The 16909-nt window shown below is 41.8% G+C and overlaps 1 protein-coding gene across 8 annotated transcripts in view; it reads right to left on the bottom strand.

Moving 5' to 3' along the window:
- The window catches only part of rbms3 (RNA binding motif, single stranded interacting protein), a 298854-nt gene that overhangs the window by 170302 nt on the left and 111643 nt on the right, over nt 1–16909 (bottom strand). Inside the window, exon 1 of one of the 8 annotated variants that reach the window (XM_042434720.1) lies at nt 468–554. The exons of 6 other annotated variants lie outside the window; for them this stretch is intronic. The gene's annotated coding sequence lies outside the window, so the exon portion shown is untranslated. Of the gene's footprint in view, nt 1–467; nt 555–16909 lie in introns of those variants that run through there. One more of the 8 variants, XM_042434721.1, reaches the window with a different exon arrangement.

Consider the following 16909-nt stretch of genomic DNA (forward strand, 5'->3'; position numbering starts at 1 on the left):
AAGAACGGAGGGAGGGAGGGAGATAGAAAGCAGAGAAAAGTTGAAAAAAAAAGAGGCAAACAGAAAGAGAAAGATGGATAGGGATGCAGAAGTCTGCCAAAGGAGAAGAGGTGCGGTGTCGGAGTTGTCCGGACCTTGGTAGTGTGATTTATTCATGAGATAAGTCACCATGGCTGTGGAACAGGTGAGTGTAATGGTGTAATGTTTCCCCCTTGCCTGACTGCTTGCCTCAGTGACTCTGGCCTGCTGTGCTCTCGCCAGGCTGCTGGAAGACTTTAATGCATGCAACACTTGGACACGGTAAGGGATCACAGCCAGTATAGATAAACACAGGCCATCTGGGTTCAAGCAGGTTAGAACAAACTCAACAGTGATACTATCAGTCCCTCTATATCTTTAAAGGTAACTGAGGTTATTAATTCTTTCCACTTTATGGTACACTGACAGTGAAGAAAGTTAAGGTTTACCGTTCATTCATAATGTCGGGGTGAGCTCGGTTGGCTTTCAGCTGCAGGCGACAGAGTTGTGGAGATGGCTCATGAGAGCAGTGCTGGGTGAGTTGATTAGTGCAGCTGGTGCTTGTTGGCTAATTATACTATCCCTTTAAATGCAGTAGCGTGCTGGACCTCAGATGACTGCTGCACACCACAGACAGACGGCATGCTGGTCGTCAGATGTTGTTTGGCGGAGCCTGTATTCGTGGGACTGAGTGATTCAAGCGAACGGGCCGTGTGCAACAGAAGAAGCCGGGCAACCAGAGGCGCGCGGTGGAAGCGTGGCGTATTTATGTTAAAGTGTGTGCAAGCGGTTGTGAATAAAAGGACCTTCTTTATGATCTGTCTGTCGTGTCTATGTTGTATGCTGAGGGATCTCGCAGTGGCAGTGAGACTTGCTACACATACATTTTTTCTCTCTAGCTTCAATGGGAATGTATGAGTAAGAAAGAGAGTGTCTTATTACAGCATATTTTTCACCACTCAGTCTTTTCTTATGTACTATATCTATTCATGAAGCTCCTCTGGAGTCTAATTCAGCATCACAGTGCAAGCTGAATGACCATAAATTTCAGACAAGATGTGCAATTGTCTCATATCAGCAATGTTGTAAGACACTTTATGAATCAAAGCAAGGGATTATGGTTCTTCGCTCTGACAATTGCTCAAGCGGTTTTATAAGGATCCCTTACCGAGATGCTCTCACTCAAAACAACTTTCTGGAAATACAGAGTAGCAATAGCAATAAAGGCTTTTTCAACTTTTGCAAATTAAAGAGGCTATTTGGACTTTCTATTTTTCTTTCTTTCTTTTTAAGATGTCACCCTCGAGTCTAATGCGCACACTTTTGCAAGCAATTGGAAAATAGTTACTGGAACATAGAGCTTATACTCTGGAATCCTCTCTCAACTAATGAATCTGACAATAAGCTATTATTTCATTTCAATTTGAAATCTTGCATGACGAGAATGATCCCAGTTCATGTTTTTATTCATTTTCCAAAAAGACCCTTACAGATGTCCTTCAAGGTAAAATACAATTGAGTCTCTACATTCTTTTCAGCACTGTGTTTTTCCAGCCCGACATTATATTTTCATAAGCCAGGGCAAATTGTGAGGAGACATCAAAGATGAAAATCAGCGGTGGTCTGGCCTATTGTACTTGCTAAAAGGTTTCTAAACTATTTATTTACCCTCCAATGGAGACTTTTCATGAGATGATAGCAGCAGACTGTTATTGTTGTGTTGTGTGGCCATCCATTCTCTGGTTGAATGTGTGGGGCTGGGCTCTGAGAGAACAGCGCCCAGCTCTCCATTGTACCGCCGCACAGATTACCACATGAACAGGAAGCTCCTCAGCTCAGCCGTCCGCCAGCAGCAGACCACCTCTTAAATATCCAAGACAGGAGAGTCATTGTGGGGATGAATATGAAGGGGTCGGCCCACAACCGTGGATGCTTCATTACCATTACAATGAACCTCATGCTGTTTTTTTTTTTTTATTTTAGACATCCAGCGGATGACAAGGAGGTGAGGCTTGCCACACACAGAAAGCAGTCACCAGGCCAGGGTGGCATTCCTTCACTTTTGCTTAAGAAAGAATGTGCTGCAAAATGCATAATTAATCAGTTACAGGCTGCTTCACGTCCCACAGGCAGCCCAACTTATCTTGCTACAATCCCATCAGCCCCAAAGATCCTCTGCCAGGCATATTTTATGCTCATCTCAAGGCTCATCGATCCGTTAATCCGTCTCAGTCACCAAAGTAGAACATGGTAAACTGCTCTGCTTCATACAAGTATTTCAATGATCTTTCACTAAAGGATCCATATAGTTACAAATTTGTTTTTTGAAGGCACAGGTTGAGGCAATTAAAGCAAATGTTAAGAAAAGCAGACAAAACAAAAGACTATCAATAGACAATTTGATGTTTAGTATCTGGTGGAGGCTACAGCTGGATGGCAGGTGTAGAGCAAGGACTAAAGATAATGAGGCTGAGTCACGATCTGGAAAAGTAAACAACTCCCGACTGACTGACGAGGAAACGGCGCTGTAGAGCTCCAACAGGCCCTTTCAGTTCATGTCTGGTCCCAGTTCTGGTTGACTTTCTCCAGACTTCTCTATTGTTTTTTTTTTGTTTTTTTTGAGAAAATATAACATGATTTTGGGGCAGCACAGAAAAACAGAAGGAGATGCAGTCAAAGGAAAAAAGATGCAGCTCATGAAGACTCTGCGGCAGCTGTCTCTGACACTGAGCGGTCTAAATCTTCAGACTTCAGCACTTCTGAGTGAGTCTATTTTTGCATACGACAACTAAATTTAGCAAATCGATTTAGCCAAAACTTTGATTACTGACAGACACGACGCTTGTTTACTGTCTGTCCTTAATGGAAACTGCAGTTAGTATGGTATCTGTTAGAAACACCGTCCTTTCCTCTGCACTTGAATCCACATCTCATACAGTCAAACAGTCATTAGTGTATATTTAGCACTTTAAGACTGTGTATTTTGATTGTTAATAATTGTGGCTATTTGTTCTGAGTGGATAATTAACATCAATATGCTACTGGGATCTAACATTGTAAATCTGTTTATATGATATTTTGATTGTTGCCTCATCCGTCTACCGCAAGAAAGCTTACAACAGAGTCCAGAAAGCCTTGTTACAAGTTCGCAGCTTGTTGCATGTTCTCTTACACTGTTGAAATCGCTGGTTTGTCAAACCCCCTCGGGAGAAACAGAATGTTCGAGAGAAGAGACAAGCAGAAAAAGAGAAAGAAGACACATTGATGGACACATTGATGATTATTTCCGTGCAATTTCTGGACTCAAACCTGAGCTCAGTATTATATGTCATTATATACTGTATGTGCTTTCCAGACAGGGAGTCGCTTTGATAAACGAGGAAAGCGAAGCTCTTGTACGAACATTAAACTATTTCTGCTCGGTGGTTTTTCAGAAACAATGGAGCAACAGAGAAGAAAACACTGAATCTAATGCCAGCTAAAGGGCACTTAAGCTATTCCAGTGACAAACAGGACCATGGCTAATGTATATTACCAAACGGAGATTGAACTAGCCATTTCTGAGTACAAGCGAGCAGGCAAGTAGGCAGTCAGGATCTCTATTTAAAGACATCACAGAGAGCAGCCTTCTCTTCTCGCCTCGTTCCCCGCAGCAAAACAATAAATAACTAAATCACAACACACTTAAAAGCCCCACCGTGCCACAATATCCACATATATCCCTCTCTCCACAGTCCCACTCCTCTCGTAACTGCTCTAAATTATTTCAATTCTGTGAGAGGGAGAAAAAAGTCATTCACATAAAGTAATCAGTCTTGGCTCACTCTTTCTCCCTGCGACAGACTTATTTGACAACTCTGCTACATTAAACAGCCCACTGGTGAAAAGAGAGGGAAAAAAAAATAAAAGGAATGCATCCAATTATTCATGCATAATGATAGCTCTGTTATCCAGTAAGGCAGGGGCTCCCACACAAAGCAGTTCCCCCTTCTCCGTCTAATACATCTTAAGTACTGACAATCGCCAGGAGTCACATTTGACAGGCACCTAATTTCGCAGCGTTCCCGTCATTCCTCACGAGTTACAGCCCATCGGCACCGTCTCAAAGACTTATAGTATTTATGATGAGGTGATGGTCCCGGGGAACATTAACTTGGTGTTCCCCAAAAAAAGCAGGAAACATTAGCAGGCCTTGACCGTGGGGTCATGTTTCAGACACTGGAGCTGGCTGGAGCCCTCAATAGAGAGTTAACAAGCAGGAACCCCCCCCCCCCCTCTCCCCAACCCACCCACTCAGTATATGGCTGTGAAGGCCTTCTATATAGACATGAGCTCAAGGTTCAAAGCACCTCATTGCCTTACCTACTACCAGGCAATAAATTCTACAGCAGGAATGAATTGGTTGACCTTGAGGGTAGCCCGTGTTGCAAGTTGCAATCCAATACCGTACATTATCCTATCTGTCTCTCCTATTCCTTCATTCTTTTTTTTCCTCCTCATACATGTGTGTTGTTGAATAAATGCTGCATTTATCCAATTTGTAGATTGAAAATAATTAAAATCACTGGAGCTTGGTGTTGTGGAGGTTATTTTTACTTTAATTATAACAGCGTTGGCACAGTAAACAGACAGCTTACGCTTTAACAAATGCAGCTGTGGTGCTCAGGTGGCTTGGCTCTCTCTCTCTCTTGCCCTCCGTCACCGCTCCTATTCGATGGGCTGCTCTTAATAATTCATGGGCTGTAAGAATGGGTATGCCCTAATTGGTGGGCAGGCTTAATATTCTCAGCACTGCTGGGACCAAAAACAAAAGCAGCTAGCGTTTGTTTTTGGTTTTTTGGTTTTTTTTTCCCAGGCAAACTGAAAAAATATTGACTTGCCTTTCTTTGGTTTCAAGTTAAAGGGTAAATTAAAGGTAAATTCACCACTGTGAACATGATGATTTCTTAAAACTAGGTCACCTATGTAGTAGAAATGTGCCATTATTTTTAAAATTGGTGCCCTATGACTAGAGAAGACTGAGAAAAAGGCTGTAGATTCCCCATACCGCTCTTACAGGGGGGAATCCTACAACAACCAGAATGCATTGCACGCATCCCATCCAATCATCTAATGACGGTGTGTTCACAGAATGCAGGCGGAGACAAAGAGACAAAGTTTTAGAGACAAAATTAGTGAGCATTATATCTCTTTACTGAGGCTTACTTTCACTTACAAAACTTTTTTCGTCATTGAGTCTGGATATATCGTAGCGGTGTTCAAGGATCATGAAACAAACTGCGCGCTGGAGTCAGTTAATCTTATGTGGATCATTGCAAACTTACTGAATGCTGCACGGTGCCACAGTGGACAGTCAAAAAAACCTCTGAATCTGTTGTCTTCATTTCAGCTTGTTTTGAGAAACAATTGTAGACAAAGAGATGAAAAACTGCAAGCCAACACTGTTTCCTCTAGCTATTTTAGAATATGAGTTGTCGATTATATAATATTCTTTCAAAAAACAGAAATCTGGTTTACCAAAGCACTGTAAAGTTTGTTGAGGCGCAGAGTTTTCTGTTCTGTCTCCATTCTCTCTGCATCGGCCACCTGTCCGACTGCAGCACCTCTCTCTCGGCTGCCGCTGTACCATAGCCGCCTTGGTCGCTTTCTCCTACACACTCTGTTGTGTCTGATTCCACAGCACTATATTCTGCCTCATAAATTGTAATAGTAATGCCACATCTCTGCTCCGACATTATATTGTAAACCTAGTTGTTTGTTTGTGTTAGTGTTGGGAATCAAGGAGAAGCTTTCTCCTCCACACTCTGTTGTGTCTGATTCCACAGCACGATATTCGGCCTCATATCATGAAACTAGTTTTCTTCCAAATATGCTGATATTTTAAAGTATTTAGTAGTATGATATTTTTGTGTCTGATTTTCAGCGTAACATGGTAGACGGGAGTGTTTTGGGAGACCCACATTTGACCGTCCTTGAAGGCACCATTACAGAAAATGAGGGAACGTAGTTTGTAGTCTAAGGCAGATCTCCAAAGACGTTTGCCGGCAAATGAGCGAGGAGCTCTGGGGTGCAGGAGGGGAGTTGAACATTGTTCATTTGCATATACTACCCACACTGTAATTATACAATGCTGGCTGAAAATTGGCAAATTTTCCCTTTAAAAGGCCCCTCCTGAAATCCAAGAGGCACCTTGAAGCACACCAACTCATGCATGCGGGAGCAAACGGTGCAAACAAGTGCAAGCAGTCGAGTCAGGCTACCTTTTACATGCTTTGAGACTCAAGTGCGGCAGGATATATTCACCCTTCAATCCAGACCTGCTCTCCTTCTGCTCGCTCTTTGAACAGGACGTAGTGTCACTGGGTGCTCGGTTGAAAAGGACACCCCATAAGTGTGTTCACAGTGACGAAGATGCCACTGCATAATGCACTGACGACTGTTCGCCAGTCAGCAATCACTGGGTGAGGCTTTAGGGAATACATTTTGCATTGTATGTATTATGTAAATTTAGTATACATTTATTTATTAGTACAAGATGGAGCAGTTTGCATCCGGTCCTACATAAAGGGGAAAAAACCCCCAAGAAAATAAGAAATGAAGACAGGTGCTCTGCATATCATTCATAGGCAAACCTTTGGACCGACACCTGCTGAAAAGACATTAAAGAGCTCAAGGAGAAAAGACTAGAAGACTGAAGAACAGGAAAAGAAAAAGAGTGTGAATTAGGGGTGGACGATATGACAGCATATACAGCTATTATTTTATAATCTCCGATGGTATTATGACCATAGTGGAAAATGTTGCAAAATCATATCAGCAGGAATATATTGGATTTACAGAATTTTTGTAATAAATGTAATAAAGTATTATGATTTTTCAGGCATACAATTCAATGAGTTAGCCAAAAACCAAATGCATTTCCCATATGGTTATATTATCCTCAACTCAATAGATTCTCAATCTTAAATTCTCAATTTAATTTCTGGAAAATGCACTTAATTCTGACATATGTATGACAATATAAAGTGACATACCATGATAAAACATGTTATCCATATTGCCCATATGTGTGACACTTCCCCAGGGATGAATAAACATGTACCCAACACAAAAACAAAGACAAATACACTTTATATACATGTATACTTTTTTTTTCTGCACTACATTTCCTCAGAGCTCCAACAAAGTGTCTTTGCTCATCAAAACATTTCCCATTTATCCATCCACCATTTTTTTCTAATTGCTTCTCCATTTGACTCTAATTATTTTGAATTCTCAAGTTGCCAGCCATTGTGGAAGAAGCAATAGAGTTAACTATCTGCTCTCAGTAGAGTTAGACTGAAGAGTCTCAGCAGGTTGCTGATGTCTGATTGTAATCTCTAATGTCTCTCTTTTCCCCGACATCTAAACACAATTTCTCCAACTTGTTTTGAATGTCATTGCACTGATGCTAAAACACACTCAAAGACGATCACGTTCATCATTTTTCATACATTTCCATTTTTCCTTCTATTCTGTCAGTTACTAGTTGTAATACTTTAAAGGAGACCTATTACGCTACGTCATATTTGTAATGTTACAATGTCGGATGTTCATATTAAAGGTGGCCAAAGAGTCAAATAATGAGGTAAACAAACAAACAAAGAGCACCAGCTTCAGACTGCTTTGGACGCTTGGTTTTCAATGGTCACTACTTTTAAACTGAGCTGACGTCAGCTCGTGACAGATTTCTTTATGTTTATCTGCTCCACACACAGCGTGCGAGTTCATTGCCGTGCCCCGCTAACATAATGGCATTTTTCCATTGTTTTGGGGGTAGTCATGCCGAGCCATGACTCGAGTTGAGCTGGCACGCTGTGAGTGTTTTTCCATTACACAGCAGGGCAAAGTAAAATAAGTTGTTTTTTAAAATAAAAAAAATATAGAGCTGGAAATGAGCATAATAGGTCCCTTTAATCTCTTCCTTTGTAAACTCGCTTCACCACACGCTTTTCTCTCCAAACTACTCTCCGTGATCATCTGTTTTTTTTTTTTCTCCTAACAAGCCACCAGTTTCTCTGAAGAAGCCAGATTGAGGAGATTTGAGGAGCTCAAGTTGAGTAGGGTTGCTCAGGCTCAAGCAAAGAAGTACTGTTGGCCACTAAAGCACCTGCTGAATAGTGAGAAAGTAATGTGTCTATCTATAAGTGATAGTGAAAAAGACAGAAGGAAGAGACAGAAAGTAAAAGAGAGACCTTCAGCTGATGCTTTAACCTTGAAAGGCTGCTGACGATCTACTTTCAAACCGCGTCGTGATTCTGCTGCCCTCCATCCCTCCCTCTTCCTATAACTCCCTGCATTCACTTTTATCGAATTACAGGGGTGCAGTCTCACTCTGCGTCACATTTAAAACGGCACTAATGCATCTCAGCGTGAGGTAGGGTAGCTGTGTCATAGCCGGTGTGTTCCAGACAATTACCACCAACGAGGAAAGCAAAAGGCCCAAATGGAAAGAAAACAAATAGGTGTGGAGAAGCACTCCTTTGGATGACTCATTAAACAGCCCGGCTATCATGCCCCGTGTGATTTCAGCTTCCTTCAAAATGCCTTAACGATGTCACTTCTCTATATCCATCGATTTCTCCCTCCCTGGCTTGTAATTGGAAGAAGAGTAAGTACAATCTGAAACCGTGAGATGAGGGCAGACATTTTAAGATGATAAAATCATTCCTCTTCTAGAGTGCTGAATATAAAATGATAATTTAAGTATAATGAAGTTCTATTGATTTAATTGTAATACTGATTGAGTGTAAGACATATTCCTATTGATTAGCTGCGGCTTTATGTTCGTCACTTCAATCACTTCATAAACCCTGAAAAAAAGATCTAATGACATAAAACCTGCCAGTGTGTGTGATTGTCATTTGATAGTACCAGCTATACAGTATATCTTAAAGGTTTTTTTTTTAAACTTCTAAAGACAAAATAAAACTTCAAATTTTCCTGTCTCCATCCAGTCAAAGAGCAGGGAGCAGAAAGGGGTCTAATGTGATTAAACAAATGTACCGCTGCCGCCTGCGAGCAAAAAAACCCGACTAACCTGGGTCACCACAGGTGAAAACAAACCAGGTTTTATCAGAAGAATGATAGACACTTTGGAGGAGACAGGGGGGCAAAGTTATCAAACCGGACTGCTAAAACATGCACCATATCCCGGCGAGGAGATTGGATTCCACTGCAGGCTCAGGGCAGCACCACTGGGGTCACTCCACAATCTGCACGGGTCAGAGCCAAGGCAGCGCTACAAGCTGGTTTGACGTTCTCCATTAACTCACCCTCTCTAACCCACAACACAAACCTGAGCTGCTAAAGAGAAAGAAACAGAGGGAGAGAAAACAAAAAAAGGAACCGCACACAATTATACAGAATATCTTTGTTAAATCACTTTTGATAAATTGTGTGTAAAAGAGAGAAAAAGAATGACCACAAATAAATACTGTACGTAGTCTTATAAAATGACTGTCAACAATGAAACCAAAGCTGGTAGATAGCATTTAAATTACAGGCTTAAGACTGTTTTCTGCTAAATACAACATATTTGAGGTTGGGATTATCTATTGGAGGATTTCAGGCAACAGGCTTTTTCAAAAAATACATGTTATCAAGTAAAAACATAGACTAACAGCTGCTGTTTTCCCTCACATTCTGTGGTTTCAGTGTCATATTTAGCCAGCTTAAACATCTACATGTACAGACTGCATACGGTTTGGAAACATGATTGCTACAGCGCTCGCTTGGCAAAGGCCGTGCCCGGCTAGCTTATACAGCATAGCATATAAAGTCAGCTAGCCGCCACAAGCCGCAGATTTATTTAAAACTTCACCCAACCTCAAATGACTTGTCGAAGTCAGTTCCTGAAGGAAGGTTATTCAGGGTAGTTGAGCGCTCAAAAACATGTAAAACCCCACTACACAGCTACAGAAATTTCATGCTTACAAGCAGGAAAATAAAAGCAGACACATGCAAGCGGTCTGATATTGACTTTCTCGGCTTTGTGACTAGTGGGAAACAGAAAAGTGAATGTTAAACACTGGTGGTACTGTAAATGTCTCACCACAGTGATATTGGCAGCTGAAATGTCATTATAGTGTTTTAGTTTAGGTCTTAGAATGACAGTGCTTGTATTCTGGCGTTAGTACAGGTGTAGCTGTCTGGCATGCCCAGACTTCTCTCTACGCTTCATTTCACCCCATTTTACCACTGGGCCTGTGTCGGGGGGGGGAAATGGTTTCACTATAAAGCGCTACAATAAGCACTATCAAGAGTAACTTAGCACTACTACTGCACACATTACAACAAATGTCATCTTAGCATTTACATTAGCCTTTACATAATTCTTTTTTAACAATACTTGAAAAACATATGACCTACTGTAATTATATAATTATTCAAATTACATTCCCCACCCCACCAAAACCAGACCACTTCATCTTGACAATGGGACCTCACAGAAACAGCATATTTGCGAGCGCTGTGATGTAGATTTGTGGTGCCTGTAACAATGATTACCTCTGTCGGAGACATCATGAGGGCTGTTGATAACCGCCAACAAAAACAACAAACCACGCCAGTGCAATTATGCGTGTCCATTTTAACATAATATGGGGAGAACATGAGATGCGTGGGAGCAAGAGGTGACTGTTATGTCGTGTGGGGGTGGGAGTTTGTCTATGTGTGTATGTATTCGCGTGTCTGCGTGTCTGTGTGTGTATGTGTGTATATATGCGTGTGTGTGTATATAAGACTGATTGAATGCGGTTGTCCATGTTGCATACTTGTGTGACAAGAGAACAGGAGCTGGGATCTAAAGAACACATGTTTAGGGTCCTTTTGAGAGCAGTGCTTTGAGTTGACAGTATTGTTTGGGTTTGGGTGGGTATTTCAAAAGGCTGCTTGGGATAAAAGACAAGTCTCTAGAGCTTAGGCTTGCTACACATTTTCCATTTTAAGATTCCAACCTTTCATACATGTCAACTTTGAGAGATTGCAGAATGTACCGTTTTTCACACTGGACAACAAGCTAACTATATAACAGATACTTTGCACCATTTACCCCAGGGTCAAGTATTTCATAAATTGGTAGTAAAGTTCAAGAAAAGTTTAATATTTTCTATTTATTTTACTTTGTTTCCTGCATCACTGGTGGCGCTGTTGAATTAAACTTCTTGCCACTGGTGGATGAATGAACTTCAAGAATAATTCCAGTTCATTATACCATAACTTTTGTTTTATATTCATGTTGTTGGCCAAAATTGGTTACTTGGTTTATTATGATAACATTGAATTCAAATTAAGTAATTGCTAAGATCTGGAAACATGATGACATCGCTACAATGAAGTGCGACGGGGCAAGAAACACGAATAGTCAGACAAGCAGACAGATTGTAAAGAAGCCAAACGTTTAGCTTTATTTAAAAGTAAAACCAAATTTGATATACAACTGAAATGTTGGTAATAATCCCCCGTTGCCCACAATGAGTGTACGGCAGATCAAAGTTGAAAGTCAGTCTGTAAACTGTGATGAATGGACGGTATTAATCTTACCATATGTTTTCTTTTCCAAGTAAGTTTGGCTCACTAGAGGTTTTGTTTAAAACCTGCATGACTGTCATGATTTTGCCCATTTTTCCACATATTATGTGTTTTTGGGGATGTTGCCATGTTCCCACATCACAACATTAACTTGCTGAGTACACTTATGGATCCGAATGATGGCCAAAACTATGGAAATACGACCCAAGTTTTGAAAAACCAGTGTTCTTTAAAGTTTGCATGGTCATTTATAAAAACTTAACAATCCTACAGGGCGCATGAAATGCATGCGCCTCAATGAGAAACTCTCCCAAGTTTTTCCAAGTCCTGCAGTTGATTTCTCAGAGATACAAGGTTTTAATCTGACGGCAGTGGAAGGGATGGAGGGAGGCTGGCTGGCAGGCAGGATCAGTCAGCCAGGGTGACCTCATGTGTTTGGCACAGGGAATGCCTATCAGGTTTCCCTGTGTGCAGATTCCAGCTCGCTCACTCCACACCAGCCCCAGGACCCAACCCCTTGAGCCATGTGTGTATTTGTGTGTTTGTGTGGAGAGGGGGGAGATAATTGCATGTCTGTGTGTGTGTGTGTGTTTGTGTGCGAGAGTGAACGCGATAGAGAGGTGGAGAGATAAATTATATGAGATAAATTATTCAGATCAACCATGGTTGAGAGAGAAGGAGAGACAGACTACGGTAGGGTGAACTGTGTGTCAGTCCCCTCCGGTGAACTCAGTGCACTCAACAGGGCTCCCTCCCTTCCTCACATACAGCCCTCCTGCCTCCTTCCTCAACGATAAACGTCCTGCTCTCTCATGTTTCCTCTCGGGCTGTTATGTATGCACATGATAATGTGGGTCAGTGTGTATGTTGGGGTGTGAACCTTTTCTCACTTTCCCTGAATGTGTATAAGGTGTTTTAATGCTTTATGGATATGTAAATTAGAAAAAAACTCTTACTAGTTGAGTTTTGATTAAGTATATTAGTTTAAAAATGATAATACTCTAAATGATAAAACATACTTTTTAACACTAAACTGCAATCAGGATAGTTTAGAGTTAGGGTTATGTAGGTTCGGGGTTCAAAATCTCAACCAGTTTTAAGACCTATTTAGGTATGAATAAAGTTATAAGTGTCTTTAACATCAAACTGAATTCTTGATGTTGAAAATAATAGTTAATACTTTTATCTGTACTTATAAACAAACACAAACAATTGAGTAGACTCTTGGACCTCCACTTAGGATTGTTTTGTAAAACTATTAATTAGTATTTCAGAGCTACAGCCCAAGAGATTGACATCCAAATAACTACCAGATTACAGATTACTAGATTACAACCCGAATGTCTTACACTGTCATTGTTACACATTTAGAATAAAAATAGATATAAATGAGTTGGTGAGAGATAAGTGAGTTAGATGAAGTTTGGTATTTCACTACTGGAACCAAATCAAAAATAATAGCCTACCGGAACCCCACCTTAGGGTCACATTGGTTACCCTACAGTAACCTTGTCTGACCCACTGTCAAACAATGGGCTGGGTAAGCACACACTACTGGCAACTATCACTATGGTAACAATACAGCACACACTGCCAGCCATCCTCCTAATAAAGCCTCAACAGGCTCCGAGGCTTCCCATTTCACGAATCACTGTGGCAACTGCCATGCAGCCACACCAGCAGAGAAATGGACAATGCCGAACACACACGGGCTAAACAGATGCAACATGCTAGCTAATGCTGCTACACATCAGCCATGAGAGCCAGGTGCCCTCCATAACCCTTGAGTGGGGAATGATGGAGCAGGGGCCGCCTGCTGTAGCTCCGGCTGGTTGTTAAACTGCTATCTATAACTAAACAGATCAGCAGATCATCCCGTGCTCTACAGGAAGTCTGCATAACTGGGGCACAGAGTTCCTAAACATTTCTGAGAGGGAACGAGCATCATCCTAACGATTACACTGGGACTGTGGCGGAAAACGTTGCCTCACCATTGCCGGGGTGTTTATCCAACGTTCGCAGGAAGGCGGGGTAATGTCAGCTTAGTGATTAATTGCAGGCCCAAAGTGCTGAGGACACAGAATCTGCTCTGAATGGCGCCGACTGCAGCTCCTACAAGGGTTTATTGCTTTATCGGCTGAATCCTAATGTGACCCTCCCTCCCTCTGACAGTTCCAGTGGTGCTGGAGCATCCAAAAATACGAAGCAAGGGCCCACTGTGGTTAATTGCATGATGTAGGTCTCACTGTTGTGGGAAGTTTCTACTGTATTTTCCATTGATAGCCTTAAAAACAAAGCATTTAGGAAATAATTCAAGTGCAGCACGTCTGCACAGGGCTTGATACAGACCTCCATGGGTTGATATAAAGCTCCCTATACAGCATGATTTCTCCCAATATGTTGGGAGAAGCATAACATATGGCGGTTACACAAGCATGCAGCTGTTGTTTTTTGGGGCGAGAGATAAATAATGGATACAAGTCTTCCACAGGGTACTCAAGATAGCTAATGAGAAAGAGAAAGCAGACAGGGAATTAGTAACTAACTGTTTTTCAAAGCCACTGTTTTCTAACATTTTCATAAGAGCCCAAGGACAAAAAAATACAGAAAGATGAAAACATCAGTATTCATCAACTGTAAAAGTACTCAAATGCTAACATTTGCATTTATTCAAAATATGTCACTGTAATTTTCTGCATATCTTAATACAGACACAAAGTAAGGGCGGTCTTACATAAATGCATATGAAAGCATTGCTTCCTGTGTGCGTTTTCTCTCTCTCACACACACTCTTTGTCCTGTTCTATCTCTCACGAATGTGGGTGACCTTAATAATTTAGGGGAAAGGAGAGAGACAGGAGCAGGCATTTGCCTCGGTGCAGATTGCACATGGGGAAACTAGTGTTCTGCATCAAACCCTCCAATAGGTTTGTCATTTTCACGCATTCATTTGCTACAAACTGAACCCTTACCCTCTCTGTGTGTGCACAGGGGGTGTCTGTGAGGCAACATGATTAACTATTGAAAAGGGAGAAAACCGGCAGCTTGTATGGAGACCACATATCATAATGCCACTTTTTAATTCTGTTGCCAATGGCTGTTTATGTGCTACTAATTACTGGTGAAGAATAATAATCTCTCCTCCAATTGGACTCTATCATGCCGAGGGCTTTCTCCCATCCTCTTCTTTCCATTAATCCTGGTCTGTGACTGCACTGGCTCTGCTTGTACCCTGCATCAGTGTCCTTGCAATCTAATTCATGCCGCCTACCTGTCCCGCTCAGTGTTTTTCCATATGCTGACTAATGCACACATGTTGTGGCCTCAGAAGCGGCTGGGGCACAGCAAGGGTCTGCCAAAGAAACCATTCAGGCAAAATCTAAGAGGGCGGCTTGAGTCATTTAACTCAAATAAAGCCAGGAGAAAGGCCTGTTTGCTCTTGGTAATCCCCCACTTGCTCGACAAGGCTTCGCAAGGTTCATCTGCTGCGCTAAATTGGTGCACGTATCCTTATTTGTATAGGAGCTCATTGTGGCTGGGTGAGAGGGGGAATCTGACAGGACTGGCAGCTATTCAAGCCCTCATGCCTATTTGCTTATCCTCATTCATGGCAGAATTGGCTTTTTCCGGAGCCATTTTTCAAGCTATGTGTGACACGGTATTTTCATTGAGCCTGCCACTACTAATGCAGCTGTGTAGAGTAAATGTTGCAGGCAGTCAGTATATGTGTTTAGGAGGGGGGTGACCAGGGCTGCCCAAAGTAATCACAGTGGTAAGGCTACACTACCATTAGCATGTCTGTGGCTAGGGTCCCCTCTGGTTTCCACATCTAAATATCTAGGTGAAGACACCAGGTCATCTGTTTGTGCAGCCATAATGGAAATTAATGCAAATTCCTCAAAGTGAGATGTAAACTGGCAAAAGATTTTCTTTGTCAGACTGTGATTCCATTAGGTTAATAAAAGACCACTGTGAAAAATAACACTGTTGATCTTTCTGTTTTTCTCTTTTTCCCTGCACAGGTGGTTTATCCAGTTTCTTCTAGTTGATTCTCTGGTGCCCAAAAAACAAAACAAAACAAAACAAAAAAACCCAGATCTGAAAAAAGAGATCAAACTTTTCAACTATACAGCATAGTGCACTGTATATAGAAAAATGATCCTGTTGCTGGACTTCCCAGTAAAACATTTTCATGGAATACCCACTGACTCCTATATAGCAGACTGTTTTGATAATGAACTCATTGCTATTAGGCGTTCTCAGTTCGCCATAACAACACACTAGGACTACAACCCAATAATAAGCTGAAACCAGATGAGAATGTCTGCGCGGCCTCTCCTTTCTCCCGAGAGTGCCATCAGAATCATCATGGGAATACTCTTTTTGCAGTGTTTCACACGCACAATGTCTTCATTTGGTTAACATATTAAATTCACAGCATCACTCATGAAAATAAAGAGACATTTATGTCTGATTAGATATGAACATATGAAGTAGGCCTCTGCCTCCTGGAGATGCCCTCAGTTAGGAAGGGTGGGAAAGGCAGTTCTGCTGCAGTAGGAGCCTTGCAGGGATCCTCTGGTGGGCTGCTCCTCAAAGTGTACGCAGCAGCCAGTCGTTAAAAATGCAGGAGCAATTACCCCGGCAGAGTCTGAGTCAGTGAACACTACCAAGCCGAGCTGCCACCTCCACCTCCTCCTACCCTTCCTCTTCCACTGCCTTTGTCGCTACGACAGCAACCTGAGCATTCTTCATGTGAGCCGGCATGCCAAAAGGTAGGGCAGCGAACGGAGCAGACACCGAAAGCTTCAGTTACACTAAAACAACAAAAGCCCTTCTCTGCCTGACTGCTTGTCTGTCTCTCACGAGGTGCAGTTACCTCTCCCTCCCTCACCCTTCTCTAGCACGTGACTTGCTGCATGACGTCCTTCACTACCAGCTTGTTCTTCTACCCCGGCCCAACTCCTCTCCTTCCTTGTTTGCTCTCCACTCTCCTCCTCTGGCATAGGGTCAAAAAAGATATGCCTACTTCTGATTTTCAGCTATGTGTCTCACATAAATAAAGAGTTTTTGAGTTAATCCATCACTTTCACGGTTCAAATTTGTAAACATTTTGCATCGCTCTTAATTTGGGGATAGACAGTAGCACACAGTGGAGTCAAAAAGAGATGCTGTGAAACATCTAAGGCAAGCAAATTATGAAACATCTAAAGCAAGCAAATTGTAAAACTATAGTTAACTGCAAATTGTAAACTGACATTATGAATGGAAACAAATAGACCACATTATCAGATCGGTATTAAATTGCTCATATAAGACA

The sequence above is a fragment of the Thunnus maccoyii genome, chromosome 15, assembly GCF_910596095.1.
Source record: "Thunnus maccoyii chromosome 15, fThuMac1.1, whole genome shotgun sequence".
NCBI lineage: Eukaryota > Metazoa > Chordata > Actinopteri > Scombriformes > Scombridae > Thunnus > Thunnus maccoyii.